This window comes from Lepeophtheirus salmonis, chromosome 9 (genome assembly GCF_016086655.4).
Source record: "Lepeophtheirus salmonis chromosome 9, UVic_Lsal_1.4, whole genome shotgun sequence".
NCBI classification, from domain to species: Eukaryota; Metazoa; Arthropoda; class Copepoda; order Siphonostomatoida; family Caligidae; genus Lepeophtheirus; species Lepeophtheirus salmonis.
The window spans coordinates 21,074,939-21,082,684 of NC_052139.2; the positions used below are offsets into that span (position 1 = coordinate 21,074,939).

The window sequence follows — 7,746 nt, forward strand, 5'->3', positions numbered from 1 at the left end:
TACTTAAGGGTGATAATTTTGGTAAGAATAGAAAAGCGTGCGAGGAGAAAAGAAGAATTACTTATGGCATCATTGATTAAATAATATACATCTTCTTCTATCAATCATGAACGTTATCATTCCCGCCTTTATTATTCAATATTAATATAATATGAGATGGTGATAGTCGATAGAGAACTGAATAAAATCCCCAAAATGACGTCGCCTTCTGTCTGGATTTATGAAAATGGAGGCCCAGGAATTTGGAAAATACTTACCGGATGAGAAACAGATGGTTTGTCGGATTTGTCGATATAAATGTGCCTTTAGTCTCCTATCTAGAATTACACACCACTCATTATCCTCATCTCATATCAAGAGCATGGATATTCATCTAAAAAATCAAGTTAATGATGAATACATCAAGTCAAACTTTAACTCTGATCTCACAAAGATGCTTATTGCATGTAATATAACCTTATCCATTGCTAATCATCTATGTTCAAAAAATTTATGGAGAAATACACGGGTAAACCTATCCCTTCCCGAGAAACCATCATTAAATTAAAGGAGGATGTTGGTACTGATGTCATTTATAGAAATACATATAAAAATGTTTTGAGTCATCCACACCAAATGATGATCAAGTTATCAGTAAAAAGTATTTACGAATATCGAAATGGAACTCTGAATTTTGTACTATCTCACAGTAAGTATTCAATTTGTTTTTAAATCTAACCATAAAATATGATTGTATTTTAGCTAAACATATCAAGAATTATGATACACAACTCAGTAAAGGGCAAAAATAACTGCTTAAATGGTCACAACAACGGGGGTAGTAGCTTTGGATGGTTTGCAACTAGTTTGTCTGAGACTACTTACTTCGCTTTAAGACTTGGGTATGATAATGAGGTTTTCCAACATTACATAGTCAATAAATATTACTTTTTTATCACTAAAGGCTTAGCTATGGTTGATGGGCTCCAAGAAATGGTGTTCAGAAAACTCATAAAAGGCAAAAACAAGTGTTTAAATGGTCACAACAACGAGGGTAGTTACATTGGGTGTTGCATTATAATTAACAATTGTGTATATCCATCATGATAATAGTATGTTGTTATATAAGCATACCTAAATAACGGGGGAAATCTTTTTTGATGCTCTTAATAGGGAGTAATATCGACGGACATTACTACATAATTAGCTTTTGCTCAAAATCTTTACGATGAATTTATTTCTAACATTTTTTTATTAGTATATTTATTGTCTAATTTTATGATTTTGACATTTACTTTATTAATAATAATTAGTTAGATCTCATCGGTAGATATATATCTATCCTGTGCACAATTGTATATAGCAACTTCCACATGAAGAAGAGGGGTGATTATCTTTTTGATTAAACTCCACGTCTCGCTTGTGTATTGCAACCTAAATTTATGACATATTGAACTGAATTCTGATGTTAAAACAAGGAAAAATTATCTGGATCAATCTATTATTTCAATATTCTGTATTTATAATTTATTATTATTAATAGTTATATGATTTTAATTGTTTAATTTTGTATATTTAACTTCAATGTTTAATGGTTTATTTTTTAGTATGTAGATTATATTTAATTAAAGCCTTCTTTTTTAAACTTTGAGCTTCAAATATATTTCAAATACTCTACTTTGTCGTTTCATTAGCTATTATTCTGAGAATAAGGTTCATAATGAATTACAATTTCATGGAGTGTGATGTTTTCAAATCTACTGTAACGGATAAAAAACGTCGAAGTCAATTATACGTAGTATATCTTCATTAAACATTTTGCTAATAAATACATTCGTTATACCCTCAAAAATCATAATAAAGCAGGCAGATGATAATCACATCAGTATTTTAAACAATGATACCATATGTATTTCCCCCCCCCCTCCTCCTTGCACGCGTTTTTCTCTACAATATTATCAACTATAGATATACTACATGTAATTGGCTTTTTATCCGTTACAGTAGATTTGAAAACGTCACACTCTATAAAATTGTAATTCATTATGACCGATATTCTCAGAATAATAACTAATGAAACGACAAAGTAGAGTATTTCTAAATATATTTGAAGTTCCAAGTTTAAAAAAGAAGGGTTTTTTTAGTTGAATATAATCTACATACTAAAAAATAAAACATTATACCTTTAAGATAACTATACAAAATTAAACAATTAGAATCATATAACTAATAACACCAATAAATTATAAATATGGAATATTGAAATAATGAATTGATCCAAATAATATTTTCTTGTTCTGACATCGAAAATTCAGATAAAAATGTCATAACTTTAGGTTGCAAAACACAAACCAGAAGTAAACTTTAATCAAAAAGATCATCACCCCTTTTTCTCCAATGTGGAAGTTGCTATATACAATTGTGCATAGAATAGATATATTTCTACCGATGAGATCTAAATAATTATTGATAGTAAAGTAAATATCAAAATCATAAAATTAGACAATAAATATACAAATAAAAAAATGTTAGAATTAAATCCATCGTACAGATTTAGAGCAAAAGCTAATTATGTAGTAATGCCCGGCGATATTACTCATTATTAAGGGCAAAATATTTTCCCCCTGTTATTTATGCTTGTATAACAACATCCTATTATCATTAAGGATACGCACAATTGCTAATTATAATGCTAAACCCAATGTTACTACCCCCGTTGTTGTGACCATTTAAGCAATTGTTTTTGCCTTTTATGAGTTTTCTGAACACCTTTTCTTGGAGCTTATCAACTAATCCTTAAGTGATAAAAAATAATATTTATTGACTATGTAATAATGAAAAACCTAATGATCATACCCAAGTATTTAAGTGAAGAAACTAGTGTCAGACAAACTAGTTGCGAACCATCCAAAGCTACTACCCCCGTTGTTGTGATCATTTAAGCATTTATTTTTCCGATTTAATGAGTTGTGTATCATAATTCTTGATAATTTTAGCTAAAATAGAATCATATTTTATGATTAGATTAAAAAAAAATAATGAATACTTACTGTTAGATGGTACAAAATTCAGAGTTCCATTTCGTAATTTGCTGTGGATGACTCTAAACAAGCTGAAAATTATCTTTACTTCACAATTTACGATGGGGGTATTTCTATAAATGACATCATTCCAACATCCTCCATTAATTAATGATGGTTCTTCGGGAAGGGATGGGCTTATCCGTGTATTTCTCCATAATTTTTTTGAACGTAGGATGATTAGCAATGGATAAGGTTATATTACATGCAATAAGCATCTTTGTGAGATCAAAGTTAAAGTTTGACTTGATGTATTCAACTTGATTTTATAGATGAATATCCATACTCTTGTTATGAGATGAGGATAATGATTGGCGTGTAATTCTCGACAGGGGACTAAAGCCACATTTATATCGATAAATCCAGCAGACTATCTGTTTCTCATCCGGTAAGTATTTTCCAAATTCCTGGGCCTCCATTTTCAGAAATCCAGAAAGAAGGCGACGTTATTTTAGGCATTTTATTCAGTTCTCTATCGACTATCAGCATCTAATATATTAATATTGAATAATAAAGGCGGGAATGGTAATGTTCTTGATTGAATAAGATGTATATTATTTAATCAATGATGCCATAAGTTTTTTTTCCCTTTCTCCTCGCACGCTTTTGTATTCCTACCAAAATTATCAACCTTATACATAACTTAACTACTTCCTACATATTTTATAAATGTCAATAGATTGACAAAAATGAATATTCGCCAACTCCATAAGCTCATATTTTACGTCGAGCAAACAAATTATCAACCATGTTTTCCTCAAAATGGACGATAGAAATAGTATCTAACTGGTGTAGTGAGATGCTGTCAATTCCATGGACTTGTCCAATATCTGATTAACAATTATTTCCTCTTTCCCGTATTATAACACCAGCAGAGGATCTCATGGAGTGTCTCCGAGTCAAAGGCTCTCTAATTAATCAACTTTGTACTTAAGTATATGGTCTTGCAACAAAAGCTTAGATTCATAGCCATATTGATAGTGGAGCTTCCATATGCCATATAAATAACATATTCCAAGATTTATAAAATGGAGCCAAATATTGATGAATAAATAAATATTTTTTCCTAATAATACAAAATCACCATAATATTTTGAACACTCCTGTTATGTCGTTAACAACAATATATGGGCAATAATTATTAATAGAAAGGGTTAAATTATGTATGCAGAATGAACGCGTAAGCACCGCAGTGAACCCACCTTTATAGAACATTTTTACGTTACGTGAGGAAGCCTGTGCCCATTTTAGGTTCAACGGTCCTATGGGTCGCAGTCTAGGAAAGGATATTAGATACTAACAGGTCTTCAACATGGGACTGTGAGAGAAGGCTAGAAGGGGCACTGGAAGATGAAGAATTGAGCATTGCTTTCGGTCTACACACATATAGAATACATTATTCTTATAAAGGAGACTTAAGCTAAAAATGTACTTTTGTAGGGGGAGCCTTGGCATAAAAGTAATGTTTGGGAAACCCTGGCTTTGGGAAAAATTATAGTTACCATATTATAGGGCCCGACAGGCTTAGTAGCGGACCTGGATTCATAGTCTACCCCACCCCTTCCCTCTTTTATTTAGACCGTTTGGTGCCTAAAAACACTTTTCTGGATCCATAAGAAGCCCTTAGCTATTTAGAGCTCAGATAAAACTGTATCAGCCTGGCAACGTAAAAAAATCATTAAAAGACGCCGAAATTGCATAAAAACAACTTATAAAATAATGCTAATGTATATTTATAGTATACATATATTGTATTTTCTTTAATATTGACAAAAGTACAAGAACCGAGCCCGATAAGCATTTATATTACAATAACTAAAAAAAATTGTAATTTCGATGAGTTTTCTCCTCCTGCTTCTTCAATGACTGTTTTCGATAAAACAAATTAATTTCAATTGATAAACGTTCAGTTCTAAAGAAGAATAAATCTTTGTTTGTTTCAGATGAAGAAATTAAATTAAAAGGAAATGATGAGCTAGGAACATCATATAATTTTTTAAAGTCTTTTTTTTTTACTGAAACGTTTCTTAATCGCATTGTTAAGGAAACAATACATTACAGCGTACAAAAGGATCCATTTGAGTGTAATATTTGGGATTTACGTAAGTACTCGGGATTTTTCTTGTCATGTCTTGTGTTTCATTACCAAGTACTAAGGAATATTGGTGTACTTCATTTGTAAATGATATCATAAAGCAGGCTATTTTTTATTCTAAATTTGTAAAAATAAGTCGTTATCTTCATTTCGCAAGAAACCAAAATGACATCTATCCCTATGATGAAAATCATGACAGATTATTTAAAATCTGCTCAATCGTCAAACATTTCAGAGAAACTTATTCTCAAGTACAATTTGAAGAGAACCTTTGTTTTGATGAGCAGATGTGCCCAACAAAAAGGAAATGTTTCATCAAATAGTATTCGCCAGCAAAACCTCATGGGGGCATGAATCATTTTTCATTATGTGGTACCTCAGGATACTCGTATGATTTCGAGGTGCTCACTGGGAAAAGACGACTTACCGGATTTAGGAACATCCTCAAATTTTTTGGTGCAATTGAACTTAAAGATTCCATAAAATGTTACATATTTTACTTCATTAAATTTGATACTGTAGTTTGCCAAACAAGGTCTATTTTCTCTTGGTTCGGTTGGGCGTAATAGGTTGCCAAACTGCAAATAGCAAAACTGAAAAAAAGATGAAATCACACATAAGAGGTTTTTCTACCAAGATGGTTACAAGCTTCGATGGTGTGGATGTTTCTTGCGTAGAATGGTATGATGATAAAGTTTTATTGTTGCATTCATCTTTGACTGATGAAACACCTGAAAAAAAGACATAGAATGTCTTGAAATCGTGTCTCACTATGATAGGGATATGGGAGGTGTAGATTTGGTGGACGGCTTGATTGATCGAAACACAGGAACAAAAATGCGTATATTTTATCATATTTTTCATAGTGCTTTAGTTAATTCTGCTCTTCTTCATCGCACAGTTCATGGGAATCAGGAAAGACTCTTTGATTTCCGTTCAAATGTAAGAAAAGCTATTTGTAAAATTTCTCGTAATACTACTACAAAACGAGGAAGGCCTTTTGCTGATACTGAGCTCATGTAGGGGCGTCTGCAGGGGGTTGGGTGTAGCCCCCACCCAATTTAAGAATTATTTTATTTTTAGTAGAAAATTTAATATTCAAAATTTGATTTCATTTTTTGTGAACAGCTGTGGATTTTTGGAATTTTTTTCAAAAAATTACCCCCCAAAAAAAAAAAACAGAAAAAAACCCTCCGCCCCTATCATGTTAGAAACAAAGAGGGTCAAAATTGTCCCAATTCTCATGTTCCTTTAAAAGAAGTGAGACTGAATAGAGTTGAGCAGTTCATGAATTGGAAGGAGAAGAAAGAAAGATGCAGGATGTCGAGATATCCTAAAATGACCAATGTACATTGTAGTGAATGTGACGGAGTACTTTCAGTGTCCATAGGTGGAGGGTTAGAGGGGATGTAACCCCAATCAAATTAAGGAATTTTTGCTTTTTACTAGAAAATGTAATATTCAAAATTTACTTCAATTCTTCATTTTGTTATGTATTGTCTTTTATTTACTTTTAAATCATGACGTAGGGATTTGTTTTAAATAGATAGACCTTGTGTTTTACGAGTTTGTATATTTTAATACTCAAATGTATGTACGTCCTTTTAAATCCTTACAGAATATATGTTTTAGTGTATGATTGTAGCCCCAATCCGAAGGTGTTCTTATTGACTTTACTCCGGTCCGTTGCTTCCGTCTGTGTGGTGGTGTTCGTAGAGTATTACACATTTTTTTTCCAATAAATTTTATTTTCTATGTAAACCTATAGATTTTGAAATTTTACTCCAAAAAATTTATTTTCATTAAAAATTACATTTACAATAAAATTGTTAATAATAGCTATGGATTTTTGAAATTTTATTCCAAAAAGTTTAATCTTTGGTGAATAGTTGTATATTTCCGATTTTTTTTTGAAAAATTTAATTTTTGAGAATAACTAAGTTTTTTTGAATATTTTTTTGAAAAAATTTAATTTCTGCAAATAAGTAAGGGTGGTTGCTTTTTTTTCAAAAATTTAATATCTGTGAATAGCTGTAGATTTTTAATTTTTTCTTTCAAAAAATTTAATTTTATGAAGTAGCTTAGGATTTTTTAATTTTTTGTAAAAAGATTTAATTTTTGGATCTTTTTTCAAATAAATTTCAAAAACCAAGCTGTTATATAAAGTATACAATCCTTACTATGCTTTAATAATGTTCTCAATTGTTTTATTACGTTTCATACGAAATAGTTGTAAATATATTTTTTATAGTATATGAACAATAAGGTGGTTTTTTTTTCCCCACGGAAGTATTAATTAATGAACTTTTTTCTTTTTTAATTGATGTTTTGATATTAAGGTCTAATTCAATAAAAATCTTTTTATTTTATATTTTGTACCAAATATCCATTTGTTGCACATTTGCAACATCATTTATATTTGTTAAATTATTATAGAATTTTTTTCCAATCATCCTTTGTTCTACTTTATAATACACATTATATATGTTATTCACGCAATCAAAATGTTTTCAGAAGAAAAATATATAAATAATAAGGCTTTTAAGGATTAAGACTTAATGTAATTTTAAACCAATTCTTTTGTTATAAGTA

The 7,746-nt window shown here is 30.4% G+C and overlaps 1 long non-coding RNA gene across 1 annotated transcript; it reads left to right on the forward strand.

The window, feature by feature from the left end:
* Positions 1–1,455, forward strand: LOC139906419 (uncharacterized). Its single transcript, XR_011781918.1, has 3 exons — positions 1–688; positions 742–881; positions 944–1,455. It is a non-coding gene; the product is annotated as an uncharacterized lncRNA (long non-coding RNA).
* Positions 1,456–7,746: the final 6,291 nt, after the last annotated feature.